The 15,514-nt window shown below is 46.2% G+C and overlaps 1 protein-coding gene across 1 annotated transcript in view; it reads right to left on the reverse strand.

Moving 5' to 3' along the window:
- mub (poly(rC)-binding protein mub) overlaps window positions 1-12,595 on the reverse strand; it is a 113,848-nt gene extending 101,253 nt beyond the window's left edge. Inside the window, exon 1 of the mRNA XM_025306733.1 lies at window positions 12,416-12,595. The gene's annotated coding sequence lies outside the window, so the exon portion shown is untranslated. The remainder of the gene's footprint in view (window positions 1-12,415) is intronic.
- Between the last annotated feature and the right edge of the window lie 2,919 nt (window positions 12,596-15,514).

Genomic DNA, 15,514 nt, shown 5'->3' on the forward strand with positions numbered 1-15,514 from the left:
CGCGCTTCGCGTATTATTTTAAACATACTCAATAGCGCCAAATGCGCTTTGATTCGATTTTCGAGTTTCAGTCAATGCGAACGCAGCGTCCGTTATTGTCGGGTAGCGAGGAATATACGGCTACATTTAGCAATACGTAGGATGCGCGTATCGGCGTTCGCCTCGTAGGCAGAGATTCCACGTTGAAACATCGCGTCGACGTCGCATCCTTGTGCGCAATCCGTACAGTATAAACGCGATAAGCGTGGAAGTAATTTTTTCTAAAAATAATAACAACGGTACGGAAGAGAGAAAAAGAGAGAAGAAAGAGAGAGAGAGAGAGAGAGAGAGGGAGAAAGTTCAGGGATGGTGACATAGAGAAACAGGGTGATATGCTTGAACGAGGGCTGCAGCGGCTGAAGGGGGTAGGTGGACTGTACAAAGGGTTGTGCAGCTGCCATAGTCGAGACCTCTCCAATTATGGTCTCGGCTTCCCCTCGCGTGTGTGACGTCGCGACGCGGCGTTTCATTAATTTTAATGAAATCTTCTTAATTCTCGCCGGCAACGACGGAGTTTGACTCAGGTCCGTGAGGACCAGATTCGTGATCGAAGGACCCCTCTCTCTCTCTCTCTCTCTCTCTCTCTCTCTCTCTCTCTCTCTCTCTCTCTCTCTTTAGGGCGAGACGTTGTAAATGTTGCAAATTCATATTTACTTCGGACATATATGCCATATATATAAACGCCGTGTTCTCCAAAAAAAAAAAGAAAGAAATAGTTTTTCTTAAATTTTATTCAGACATCCTTCCGATATCGATGTATTAAAAAATATTGATTAGTTACATCTCGAATGTGTCTCACCATAACGTTCTTATCTAGAAGATATATCTTCCAAGAGATAAATACATCTTTCCAGATAGTAGGTCTTACGAAGAGAAACCGATGTTCCCCAAAGTTACAAATAATAGGAAACGAAGCGGTGAAAATGAAAACAAAGGGAAAAGTAATTATCGCGGAACTCAAGTCGCGCGTCCGCTGTCCGCAAAGTAAAGAATTTCAATAAGAGCGTCATGAATGCGAACGAGTGTAGGGAACCAAAATAATATGTAAATCCTCAATTACAGTCGTCGAGGACTCCGCGAAGCGAAATCGCGAGGCGAGACGGGAAACCTGGTGCGCGCTGGTAATCGCGTTGTTTACGGACGCTGGGATTGCGTCTTCGCGAAGTCGCGAGGAGAATTTTGCGCGGCGAGCCGCAATGCGAACGCACGCGAAAAAGAGGCGCGAGGAAATGGTGTTTCGTGCGAGCCTCTTTTACCAAGCGAAGAGAGAGAGAGAGAGAGAGAGAGAGAGAGGAGACAAGTTTTATTGCCACGGTTCGCTGCATCGTTGCACACGCTCGCGTTTCCCGGAAAGAGGGGAAAGGGAGAGCCGCAGAGAGGCGACAGGGGATCCCCTCTAAAGCCCTTAATTGCACCACGTACCCGTTCTCAAATTTAAATGTTTGCCAGCAACGAACCCAGAGCAGGTTTCATCTCGCTCGCATCGGCAAGACGACAGCGGGTAGGAAACTTATCGGTATGCCAAACACGCCGTTCCTAAACCACCGATTATCATATTTATGATGTCTTCTCGTTTCCGCGAGGAAAAGAGGCAGAGATCGAGGGAAATGAAGGAGCAGGAGGGACAGAGAGAAAGAGAGAGAGAGAGAGAGAGAGAGAGAGAGAGAGAGAGAGAGAGAGAGAGAGAGAGAGAGAGAGAGAGAGAGAGAGAGAGAGGTCGGAAGAAGAGGTACTAGCTCACGCGCTCGCCGTATTGAGTTCCCGAGGTGCATATCCCTCCGTGGGACGCACGCCATGATCGAATGGGATTAAGCCATTATCGACGTGGCATTTTTTTTCTCTTCATAATTGCGGACGATCGTTTCTTGTGAAAATTAATTTTAACAGCCGAGCGACATCGCTTACACGCGATTGCGGAGTCGTTTAGAACGTGCGACTTAATTACGATTAATGTCAAAGATGTTTAATATTAACTTGACCTATTCTCTCACTCTCTCTTTTTCTTTTGCTCTCCTTCACTACTCCCCCTTTCTTTCCTGCAATTTATATTATACACACAAGACGCATCTCGATTATACATCGATTCATCGATGGTTGAGTGAATTGAGAGAGAAAAAGTAGTCGTATTGTTGTCTGAGTCTTCGACTGTGACGACTGACGGCCGACATCTTTCCCGCAAATTTCTGAGTAGTTTCTTCCCTGATTATTTCGTGATCAGCGATACCGCTTTTACCGAACTTCCACCGCAGGAAAACGAAAGTTCGAAGGGGCTTTCAAACTGTGACGCTACATATCGCCGTGTTATGGTTTTGGAGCTTTTGAACGGGAAGTTAAACACGGGGGTGGCAGGCAAAGCGAGCGTACAAAGTACACTTCGCTTCCTGTTAGCAGGATTAATAACTTCGCCACAGCTGGCTACCTTCATCACGTAGTAGTTAAGTTATGAACAGAAAATTACACCCCGCACCCCTTAGTCTGCGACGAAAAATCACTCGATGAATTATTAATGTCGTCCTTTGACAATAAATCGGGCAGCGAACTTTGCAGTTACAACATCCCTATGTCGTTGTGGAGCCTGTTGGATTGAAAGTTAATCTCTGTTAATCTACCGTGAGGGAAAAGGAGCCACATGTCCGTTCCTCCCAGTTTTCAATTTTACAAAGATCTCAAGATTTGCGGGATATCTATAAATTCGCGCAGCTCGATCATAAATTTCGTTCGTAAAATATTAACTGGTCTATGCAGAGGTAACATGATACATGTGCTTGTCATTTTGATGGAATATCAGTAGATCCTGAGCCAGCTGTAGCTGAGGATCAGAAAGATAGACATTGACCTTGTTTTTTCCAAGAGACAGAAACATGTCGCGTGTGCCTCGAAGACCTGTCAATATCTACGTGAACCCACAAACAAGTACTTACAAAAATAATCCCGCGTTCGAAGTCAACTCACGACGTGACCGAAAAGGTACGTCTTATATGGGTCTTTATTTCCGGCACTTTAAACGGTATTTCTCTTCAACGATAAAGTCAGCCACGTGATACGTACCTTACTGGCCGCCGTATAGAAAAAAATACACACACACATACACATACATATCCACGCACATGCAACGTGGTCCGTTTCGTCCACCGCGTTTTGAGAGCGAGGGTTAAGCGGTGTCACGGAGCGGTATCGGCATGAATGTTTCATGAGATTCTCACACATGGTCAGATCGCACACGCACGTGCGTAGTCGTGTTTGCCGGACTACAATCCAGAACGCGCAAACCTAAATCATTGTCACCTCACTGATTGGCCGGCGTCCATGATGCTCGTAAAAAAAAGTTTCGAACTCTCCTGACGGCGTTCACTCGCCGCCGCCTTCATCGCTGCCGCCGCCGCCGCCGCGTCTCGGTTTTTCCACGCTTGGACGATCATTCATTCGTTCGTTCGTTCATCCATTCGTTCGTTCGTTCGTTCGTTCGTTCGTTCGTTTATTCGTTCGTTCGTTCGTTCGTTCGTTTATTCGTTCGTTCGTTCGTTCGTTCGTTCGTTCGTTCGTTCGTTCGTTCGTTCGTTCGTTCGTTCGTTCGTTCGTTCGTTCGTCCGTTCGTTCGTTCGTTCGTTCGTTCGTTCGTTCGTTCGTTCGTCCGTTCGTTCGTCCGTTCGTTCGTTCGTTCGTTCGTTCGTTTATCCCTTCGTTCGTTCGTTCGTTGTATTTACCGCGAAAATAGTGAATCAGGAGCAAGTGACGAGAGAATTTAATTCCCTCTCTCGCATCCTTTGTGCGCGTGATGGAGATTATTCTATCTTGTAGAGAAAATGTCGATCAAAATTATATTAGCATTCTTTTTTTCGAGCACATATTTCTGCCTCCGAAATATTTCGTATGTACCGAATAAGTAAATGAAACGAAGGTTTCGCAAACGTGTCGTCCCTACGTTCTCTGCATTTAAAATGAAACAAGTGTAATTTGCGTCTTTGAGGAGAAAGAAAGAAAAACAGGAAATGTAGGAGGAAGAGGAAAATGGAGAAAAGAAAGGAAAATAGAAAAAACAGAAAGAAAAGGAGAGAGGGAGAGGGTGAGAGAAAAGAAAACGAGAACACGCTTAATATTAATTCGCGGCGACTCGCGGAAATGCGCGCGGAAATTATAAGCCGAGCGGGACCGCGGCGAATAAACGATGAATTCGAGTCGATCGTAGTCGAGCGGCGCGTTGTTCCCAATCGACGAGACGTTTCGGCATTTTTAGGTCGGGCGCGCATTGTTTATTGAAAATATGCCGGCGTCCACGACGTCACGTCGTCGTAGTCGGCGAGAACGACTGCACCGGCTGCTGGCAGGGCGCGCGATTGAAGACGCGGAAAATTGGTGCCGCGCTCGCTCGCGCGTGTGCGAGCTTTCGGCTTTTCGCGAAGTCGAATTCGCGGTCCCGACACAAAGTGAGCGCGAAATAAATTGCACGAGTCGCGCTATCGCTGCTTTTTCCGCCGAAGAGCCGCACAAATATTCGCGAAGGATACGCGACACGCTCGCTCGCGACAACTTTCCGCGCCGGCGAAGCACGGCGAACAATGTCGGAAATCGCGCGACGAAACGTCCTGCGAGATCATCTCATCATCGGGGAATTTTCCGCGAGGGTAACGATTCCGACACTTTCGTCGTGCTGAACGCCGCTAATTTTGATCTGCCCAGCGTCTGCCCTGCGTTCTCGTAGTGAGAACATTTTTCACGTTAAATAAATAAATAAGGCGACGACGATTGGACACACTTGATTTTGAATAATGCAGCTAGCTTGGATAATTCAGGATACCTAGCACGGAATCGTACGATCGACCAAATGCATATAAAATGTTTCTATCATGGTATTGATTTTATCACTCCGTTCTTGAGACACTGAAAAAACTACTAACTAATTAAACTAATTATGGATACGTGTAGTGGCATTGCGTGTGTAAAACCGGACATTCTGAATGCAAGAAATGGACTGTTGCCGTAAGAATGTGTAATTATGCGCAATTATGCGCTCTCTGCTTTATCGTTTCAATACGCAATATCAAAAAGCGAGAGATGTACGCAGCAAGTTATCGAGCGAATCGCAAACGTACAATCACAACAAAAATAAAAATATGAAATATATAATTAAAGTTATGGAAGATAGGGGAAGAGAAAAAATAAGTTAAAGAAGTGACAAAGAAAGAGAAAGAGAGAGAGAGAGAGAGAGAGAGAGAGAGAGAGAGGGGGGGAGAAAGAGTGTAAGAGAGAGACGGGAGCGGAACGAGAAGGGAGGAGAGATAGAGATGTAAAAAAAGAAACGCTTTAGATTTGATTTAAAATCAGCCGCTTGAAATTCGTGGAGGAAAGCACGGAAAGTTCGATGCGACGCGAGACGCTCGACGGTTTATTTCGCACATCGTTTCGCGACGCTCTGAAATTGCAGATTCGCCCGATTGATCTCGGATGAATATTTAAGCCCGCAGCACACTAGCCAGTATCCTTCCTCCCGCCTTACTTCCTCTCGATCATTGTCATACTTCCCTGCACACACGCTGAGCGATACCGCGCACTTGCTGGAGGGCGAAATTTTCAGCGATGCAGGGATAACTCTTTCATTTCGCTTCCCGAGTCGCACGAAAATATATCGGAGACCATTGAAGTTACATAAACACCGACAGCACTAGTAGAAAATATTTTACATTAAGCGACGCTGTATGATAAACTTAAGCGTGAGCGCGATATGTAATTTAAATCCCCGTTTTGCTTTTTTTTCTCTCTACTTTATTCTCTCTCTCTCTCTCTCTCTCTCTCTCTCTCTCTCTCTCTCTCTCTCTATGGCTCTCGTTATTTAACGTTGAAAATATCCGACTTCTACGTTAAGGTTTTTCTTCGGTCATACGTTCGCTAAGTTTTCCCTACAATTTTTATGCCTGTTATATCACGCATATATATCGCCGCACTTACGCGAAAACTGCTCGCTCTCTCTCTCTCTCTCTCTCTCTCTCTCTCTCTCTCTCTCTCTCTCTCTCTCTCTCTCTCTCTCTGCCTTTCTCTCTTTTCGTACGTCGTGCAAATTAAATTTTATCGGCCAAGTTCCACCGCAGGAGGTATAAGCGGAAGTCTGTGCGCAAATTATATCCGATAAACGCGTTTAGCATTTTTTTTCCTTTTCTCACAACGGCCGAGCGAAGCTTGCGGCGTCTCGCGGTTTCGCTGGTAAAAATACGAAAACACGTCCGATTGCTCGAATGACGGCGACGAAATGCGAGAAGACATAATAAATCATTATATATTCGTAATAAATTTAATTCTCGCGAGTGTGTAAAATTAAGAATATATTAGCGAATTATAAATATATTAACGAAGGTACGCGTCGTATTATTAAACTGGCTATTATAATTAGAAAATAATTGACCAACAACGTTAATTGCATAACCTCTATTCTTCCTCTTGCGCTTCCATCCTCTTTCTTTCTCCTCTTTCTCTCTCTCTCTCTCTCTCTCTCTCTCTCTCTCTCTCTCTCTCTCTCTCTCTCTCTCTTGTCTCTCTCTCTCTCTCTGTCTCTCTCTCTCTCTCTCTCTCTTTCTCTCTCTCTCTCTCTCTATGTTATAAATATAATTCTCATGAAATTCTAGTCATCCAGCTTAAGATCGAGGAAATGCTGCTTCGCTGCAACAACAGTGATATTATCTGGAATTGTATATTTCTCCAAAAGATAAATACAAACGATAAGGTATTAGGCATATTATCTGAAAATACTCCGCTTTGACTTGTATCTATTCATGGAAAGCCGACGGTGGCTCATTTAATTGTTGTACTTTTCTAATTTTTAATATCCCGCTAGAGAGAGAGAGAGAGAGAGAGGGAGGAGCGAGAGAAAGAGTCTTGCATTTTAATCTAATTTCCTATTTTTATCCCCCGACGTCATAGAACGAGGACGATCGATGATAATTCTACGGGTGGAAGCACAGAGCGCGAAACCTTATAGGAACAAATATAGCGTATTTTCTCAGTTACCGCCGAGTCGCGAAATCGGTCGCTCTCGTTGCGAGATATCGATCTAATTTTAACAATTCACGCTCCCATCTAATTTCACCGGATAAGCGAAATATGCTTCGCCCGGTCTAAATGCATCTTGGAACACTCTCTGAGGATAGATGGGACGTAAATTTTCCTGAAAATCGTCATATATTGTTTCTCATTGTGTTATCAACGCCCGACCCGTTATCAGCGTCCGCTACAGCGTCGCACAGATCCCGCATCTAACGAATCTCGCTTACGAAATTCGTTAGCAGTGTCGCTCGGACGCCACATTGTTAAATCCACGTAAGCTTTCGAACGGCATAAGTCACATCGCCGATATCGCAGCGCGAAGCAGCCGAGGGACACAAAGGACGCGAGTCATCGGGGTGGCTGCCGATGCGAATTCGAAATACTCAGTTACGACGCAAACTCGGCGAATGTTGCATACCGTCGTCGCGTCGCCAATAAAGTTATGATGGCGCATCAATCCTAATCGAGTAACCGGGAGGTATTAGATGAGCTCGAGCGAGAGGCTGAACTTGAGGCGGGGATTTTGCCGATCGCCCGTAACTACCTACGGAACGAGGTGGACGACGCTGTTGAACCCTCGTGAACTTATTAACCCGCGCTACTATTCTTTAGCGACGTCAGAGAAAAGAGATAGAAGCGGATGAAAGGTAGTTTCCTGACAGTCGCTTTTAACATTGCCAGCTTTAGAAGCTAATTGCAACCGGTCTCGCGGATGTCTCGTTAACCCGGAAGAAAAGATTGCTCCATCAGCTGATGGTTTTCAACGTAAAAGAGAGATTTATTTTTAACACAGCGGGGAATGGGAACAAAAAAGATAATCGCTCTGAATCTTCAAAGTAGATGCAATCCACGAACACGCAGCGGATATTCATGCGCGATCCCAGTGATAAAAGCGTGTATCGCGCAGACTGCCGTGCATCTATGTTAAATTTCTATGTGAAATGTTTTTCTTTTTCCAACGGACCCAACACTCTTCCCATATTTCTGCCCGAAATGTCACGTTTCTATCTCCTCATCCTTCTTCGTCCATATATCATTGTCGCATTTCTTCCATCGTTATTCGTTATTACACGTAATTATTGTACGAAGGTTCAAACGTTCAAACGAACGAGAAAGTAGATAAAGCGAATACGAGTCAGACTCGGGTCGAATCGAGAAGTAAATCCCGTACGCGGACACACATGACGGACGGATCTTTAACTCGAAGAGACGCAACACACAGCATTTCCGGCCTCGATAGCGCTCCGCGAAAAAATGTCCCCGCGATCGAAATTTCAATTAAAACCGACATGCGGCTCAATCGAAGTATTTTCAGGAATAAAACGAAAACACACGCAACGACGAGGAGCTCCCCCCCTCCCCGCCCCGTTGTCTGGACCGGCGGCGTTACGTCACGAAGTCAAGGAAGCGGCGATAGGCCGGTGCTGCGCTAGAAAGAGAGAAAGGGAGGAGACAGCGGAGGGTGGCAGAGAGCCGTAGGGGTGTGCGAAGGGGACGAGAGAGAAAGTGAGCGAACGAGGGTAGGGCCGCCGGAACGAACGAGGGAAAGAGAGAGAGAGAGAGAGAGAGAGAGAGAGAGAGAGAGAGAGAGAGAGAGGGAGAGAGAGAGAGGGAGAGAGAGAGACGTGACGCGTGGCATCACGTGGTGTATTGATCGTTGCGCAGCATCCACGAGAGCCATTCCGGCTGCCAACCTTCCTACCTACCCCAAGCACTACCCCTTTCCCTCACACCCCCGTCTGCACTTCGCTCACGCTTGCCCTCCCCCTATCGTCCTTCGCCCTTCACCCTCCATCCTCACTCTCTCTCCATTCACTCGCCCCCGAACCACCATTCTCCTCCGACCGCCGCTTCTCTGCAACAAACCACCCCCTCGCGCGCGCACGCTTCTCGACCCTCTCGACGAAATCCCGTCAGACATCCATCGTCGTGTATCCAGCGAGTTAATTATTAAATGCATCGTCGTGCCTGCCGGGCTCTCACTCCCAACGTTGCAAGCCCTCTTTTCACCCTCGTCGGCCCCGCGTGAAGTCGCCTCACTTCCCTCCCCTCCCGTCGCCGGTGCACCCCTCGCCTCTTTTCATCCTACGGTGGCAAGACGCGTGCTCTTCGTCCAGAATTTCGCCTGGCGTTCGCGCCGCGAAATTGTCGCCGGTTTAACGTCAAAGCGAGTGTGAAAGCACTTTCGGCGCGATCTGGATCGCGATCGCGGATTTTCCCGAACGGGAAATTCGAAGAGATCTCCTCTTTTCTACATTTCCAGGCGGGAGATGAGCTGTCTTCTTTCTCAGATAAAACGCGAATAGTTTATTGAAACTAAACCGGTAATTTATAATGCACGTTTTTTTCTTTAATGTTTTCTTCTTTAAACTCAGAAATAGCGTCCTTACAATGCGGAATTCAAGATAACTTTGCAACAATGCATTTTTCTAGAGTTTCACCCCCCCATTTTCCCAACGCGGTATCAATACGATAGTATTTCAGAGAATTCTGGCGGCGAAAATAAAAAATGAAAAGCGATCTGACATTTATTGTTGTGTACGTAGGCGGTGAATTATTTAGCGTGTCAACTCACCTTAGGAGCTTCTCGATATTACGTGTTTCACTCGCGGTAACTTAGATTGTTCGGCATCCAGAGCGGATGTGAAAACTTCAGGCAAACATGAGAACTCGGGGGAGCTTTCAAATAAATGGATTCTCTCATTCTTAAATTATGTCTGGAAGGCGGAAGCGTCTCCAACTCTTCCGAGTCTCTTGTCGGACAATAACTTTGCAGTAATTTACTTGAATCTTCGAATCAAATATAAATTTTCCTATTCTATTCTGTAGAGGGGGAGGGGAGGGGAGGGGTCTGAAATTGCTTATCTTGCGAACAAAGAAAAAGACGAACCGTCGCGTCACTCTCCGCGTCAGAAAACGCACTTCTCGTTCCAGATCTCTTCATCGATTGCCATTTACTTTTTCAGCCGTGCTCAAACCTATCGATCACGACGACGTGGCGAGGGTGTGCAAAAGCTTGATAAATTTAAGCACCACTTAAATATTGCAGCCACCTGCGCTGGCGTAAACAGGTTTTTCTTTTCTTTTCCAGGCCGTGGTACAATAGCGCAGCATGCTTGTTTATATGACGAATATTGACTTGGTCTCATTTCTCGCGGCGGGAATCGCGCGGAGAGTATCATGTTTACGTGAAAATGACGAAATTTCGCCGTCGTCCGTTGCGAGAGAGTAATGTGTGATCGTCCATGAATTTTTAGTGACACGCGCTTCACGCCCCTTGATTTTGTTTCAATTATCGCCAGAAATTAGATCGAATTTGTTTTACTCGCAATCACGAGTATCGGAAGATTCCGATACTCGACGTCACGAATGTTTATACTCCTCGCGCGATCATCTCGCGCTTATATACGCGAATAATAAAACGCTGGAACTCACGCGTGTAATATCGACAATGAGATTTCACTCTGGTTGGTCCTCTGTACTACTCACAACCTGTTACGATGCAAAATGCCGCTTAAATTTTCATCTTTCGCCGGATTGTTATTCGTGGATCGCGCGAATATACATCCGCGTACAATGCCGCGGATGGCAGAATTTCGTTGGGCCTCTGTGTATTCACACAGTCATGGCGTAGATATATCCGAGTCGAAATTTGGCTCTATATTGATCCTGCAAATTCCATCGAACTCGGAAGGCCAATGGAGATCTTGGGACATAACTCTGTATAGACTATCCTGCTACTTTTATCGCGGGACTTGGAGGTAAAAGGTAAAAAAGTTGAAGAAAAAAAGAAAGAAATTTCAAAGGCACAGACAGCAATTGTGTGTGTGTGTGTGTGCGTGTCTAGCTTAAATTTCATCCTGGGTCAATCTGGATTTTGAATTTAGATAACGAAAAGTAGATATACTAAAAGAAATAGATATAATAAAAGTTTAGATACAATAAAAAAAAGATAGAAAAAGATAGATTGATAGATTCAAAATCTTGAAACCGCAACGCGAGCGTTATATCGGAAGCAAAAATCAATACTCGCGAGACTTGCGGTCTCTAAGAAAGAAAGTCCAAGTTTCGACTCGAATGTTCCGACGTGTTATGTTATTCGAACAAATCCATGTCCATGTGTCATAAAATTCGATGATGAAAAGAGTACACGTCTCATCTGGTGTTTCACCCCGCTGAGACTTGTTCGCCGCGTATACTTGTCGCTTGATCGTCGCGAATTGCCTTTCAGGCCAAATGGATGCCGATAGTGTTGCGGGGAAAGCACGTCAACTACAGATCACCGGCTATACATACATATGTGCACTTACCGCGGCGCACGTTAGGGCCACCAATCAAAGTGCCACAACATTGTATCGCGCCGGGTTGCCAAGAACATCGCGCCTCTAGCACGGCAAATGTTGCCGAAATGTTGCTCGTCACACTGATAATCTCGCGCGGTGTCCTCATTGTTACTCGAGCGTGAATGAATGTGTTAAGTCCGCCTCTAATGTCCGAATGACGGACTTGTCTGTCGCCTGCGAATCCATTTGTCCGACGAGCCGCGGTGTCAAGTAGATCTTAGCGGCGCATCAAAGGTACTTCTACCTTTCGCCAATTACGCGACAGCCATCATCAATCATCGCGCGGCGAGTATCGCGGCACGCGCGTTCCCACCCGGAGCGATTTATCGAAACCAGACATGCTTTCAAGGATATTTACGGACGAGACGGGAGGATATCACACCCCCCCGTCTGAAAAAGGACGAGCGGGAAAAGGGGGTTTAACGACGGACGGCCTGTCCGGTTGAATAAGTTGACGCACTACTCGTACTAATTCAGTCACATTTCTATAAGGAATAATGAGTTCTCTTCGCGTGTTTCCGAAGAAAAATTGTTGCCTATTAATCTTGCCTAAAATATAATTATCTCCTTATCGTATTAATGCAACTTTTGTGGTTATCCAAACCAACCAATTGAAAGAATTCTTTCACGGCAGAATTTTTCTTATCGCAACATCAAATTGTGTGATATCACGTTTTTCACAAGTACCAAGTTGTTGAGGATCTTTCTCGTTAACAAAGTAATTTTTCTTTTTACTTAGTTGATATAAATAAGTGAAACAAAATTGATGTTTACTGTACCAAATTGCAAATTATTGGACAATACCTCAGCTTATCCGGATAGGCAAGCGATGCCAACAGAGGCAATCGCAGCTTTAAACTAAACCCTGCTTCTAATTGATCGCGAATATATAGTATATAGTACAGACGAGAAACAGATCGGCCAAGAAATCAGAGAGCAGTTTGGCGGCGAGTAGACGCGGTTCGTACTTGCGGTAGAACAAAGAACGAAGCGGTACTCACCCCCTCAGGTCGAAAGCCCTCTTTGCCAGCTCCAGCTTGAAGACACTCGGTCAAGAAGCGGCGGAAGCTCGAGCCTCGTCTTCTTATGACGCCTGGGACGCCTGGAACAAGAAGGACGATACTCCAGGTATGTGCTGGCGTTTTCTCCTCACTTCCGTACGGCACTGTCGTTCACCGTTCTTTCTTATGTAACAGAAACTGAGAAACGAAAAAGGGTGAGTAAGAAGGTAAAAGAAAAGAAAGAGAGAATGGAGAAGGAGAGTAAGGGTTACGGAGAGTGAAAGAGGAGAGAGAGAGAGAGAGAGAGAGAGAGAGAGAGAGAGAGAGAGAGAGAGAGAGAAATGATCGGGGTTCTCCTCGAATTTACTCAGCGGACCGTAACGAGACTGCGAACGCGTTCGATCGGAAGCAACGTCGGCCGATGGAGACAACAACGCAGGAACACCTCATACGTTGCGCGGCGAAGCGGGCGGGAAAGAGAAAGACGGAGGAAGGTGTTGAGGACAAAGAAGGGGGTTGCGGAGGGATAAGCTAACTTTAGAGTTAAGGGTCTGAGAGCGAAGCGGAAGAGGAGAGCGATGAGATGGCGAAGGGGCGAAGAGCGACAGCGAGCACAATACATCACGCGCGTCGAAATGGTCAGGAGACCGAGTGAAGAGAGAAGGAGAAAGAGCGGAGAGGAGAGAAGGAGGAAGAGGAGGAGAAGGAGGTCGGTGGAGGAAAAAGAGGAGAAGAGGAGAAGAAAAGTGATCTTGGACACGTCGCCAGAAAAAACCTGGCGGACCAATCGCGGACCATTCGGAGGTTTAACTACTCGCGGTAAATCGGGCTCGCCATCTCTCGGCCAACTGGGGCCAACGAGGATGACGCTAATAGACCCTCTTCGACGAGGCCGTCGAACGTCGATTGAGGAGCTTAACGTCGGAATTGCGTGCCACGCCGATTAGCAGCTGTGACGACGATGCGACATCCGTCTATCGACTCTCGATCGTCTCTCCATTATATATACATAAGAGTCCCTTATGTGTTTCCCTGTTGTTAGAAAATCTGCTTTGCATCTACTTTCGCGCTGCCCGAAATATAATGTGGCGCGTCAACGTCAACGTCACAGCGTGTCACGTTGAACCGCAAATCGTCCGACTTGTTACGGAGCTTTTCTGGCTACCTAACGACCTAGCGCGCGCGCGCGGCATCAGCCTCGGGGTGAATTAATTCTTCTCCTGCGTCTGTCATGGATTATAATTCACGAAGCCGAATTCGCGACAAGCCGCTTAATAATACAACTGCGATTGTCGCCGGACGAAGTGTTTTCGTTTATATTTGGTCTTGAGGCGGCGATACTTGAAAGCACGCTTTCCAATGTATATATCTGTGTTGTCGGGGGCTCTCATTGATGTTTAATAATTTTAAACTGTTCCCTATTAATGAGCGAATAGCGACGTTGAAAGTAAAGCAAACGAGGCGACGACTCGAAAGTTAAACACGCTTCCTCGCGAGTCGTTAGTATTATTCCAAAGTTCTGGAAGAAACGCGCCTTCTCCGTTTTCTTCTCCGTGCGGGGTAGCGCGGGCTTGCAGAAGGATTGGGGATAGAGGAGAGTGACCACTCCACGTCGCTAATAACGATAAACGATCGCGTCGATTGGAAACCGGGGCCATTATCTTGTGCGAGCCCGTGGAAGTTTCGTCTGCCTCAAAAGACAGAAGAGCTTGTTAGAGAGAAGCGGACGGCGGAATTGGAAAATTCTTGAAGGACACGACGACACGGCGACTTGGACAATTGGGTGACTGTGCAATATGTCGAAGGCAACATTCATTAAGACCGCCGGAAATCAAATACTTCCCGCTCACGAGCTCGTTAGTTCTTCGACGGCGCCATCAACGTGGCAACGTCCCTTTCGTCACACTCGAACTCGAACAAAAAGGCACCGCGAGATCGGCTTTCAAATTTTATTTTGTTTTTACGGATCAACAATTCTTTTAATTAAAATGAGAAAATTTGTAGTTAGAAAATGACTCTGCTTGAAAATTATAAGCTTCAAGATAAGAGTAAAACGTGTAATAACGAAAATAAATTACATATTGGATTAAGAAGATGTACGAGAAACATGTCAAATGACAGAAATATTTTGGTTTCACACAATGCATGCAGTATATATTCTATCTCCGAATTTGCTTCAGGTTAAAATATTTACGTTTCTCGCTTTACGTAGGAGTTATCGAGGACTTTATAATGCCTTTTCCTCGTAAATCGCTTCAACCGTACATTATGCGTAAATTTTCGCGTTTCCATCGCGAGGAATATAGGAACCCGCCGAAATTATGCCAATTTCACCCTCAAATATAATTATACGGTATGTCAGTGAATATTCGACGAGGCGAATGTACGACTTTTTCTCGCGGATCACTTTAATTGCGTCTCGTGCTCGAATTGTCGCTCTCCCGCTGTAACGCAAACGTAGGTACGTGTCTAAACTCGCCGAAATGATAACCAATTTTGAACCTGCATGTAACAATTACAATACCAGATTTACCACCGTGCTGCTTTTGCCACACTCACGAATTCTCCGAATTCTAATCTGCATGCTCTCGACTTTCCCGTTCGCGCGAAATATGTTCGTAAAAAACAAAAGAAATTAATTTTCAGGTCGCAGCGTGGATTTCATAATCGAAAAATTCGGACAGACTGGTGAGAGCCCATGCCGCGAGATCCCCGAATCGCTAACAAGCACGAACGGCCCCCACGAGGCATCGCGCTAATGAAGAGCTAGAGGCCAACGCGGATCGCGCTAACAACGGCGGACGGAGGGCAAGAGCCGGACCCCGGATTAAAGGAGGATAACTGCATCGTAATCTCCAATCCGAGATTGCCCACGGGAAATACTCTTACCGCTCGCGAGGTACTCCCTTCGTGCGAGGAAAGAAATTACGCTCTGAAAAACATCACGTCTCTCTCTCTCTCTCTCTCTCTCTCTCTCTCTCTCTCTCTCTCTCTCTCTCTCTACATTCCGCCGATAGCTGATCGGTCAACTTGCAGCACGACCGAACGTGGAATCTAATTACCGCCTGTCGCTGAAATGCTCTCACGAGTGTGTAATCG

Source organism: Harpegnathos saltator, unplaced genomic scaffold (assembly GCF_003227715.2).
Source record: "Harpegnathos saltator strain DR-91 unplaced genomic scaffold, Hsal_v8.6 scaffold126, whole genome shotgun sequence".
NCBI lineage: Eukaryota > Metazoa > Arthropoda > Insecta > Hymenoptera > Formicidae > Harpegnathos > Harpegnathos saltator.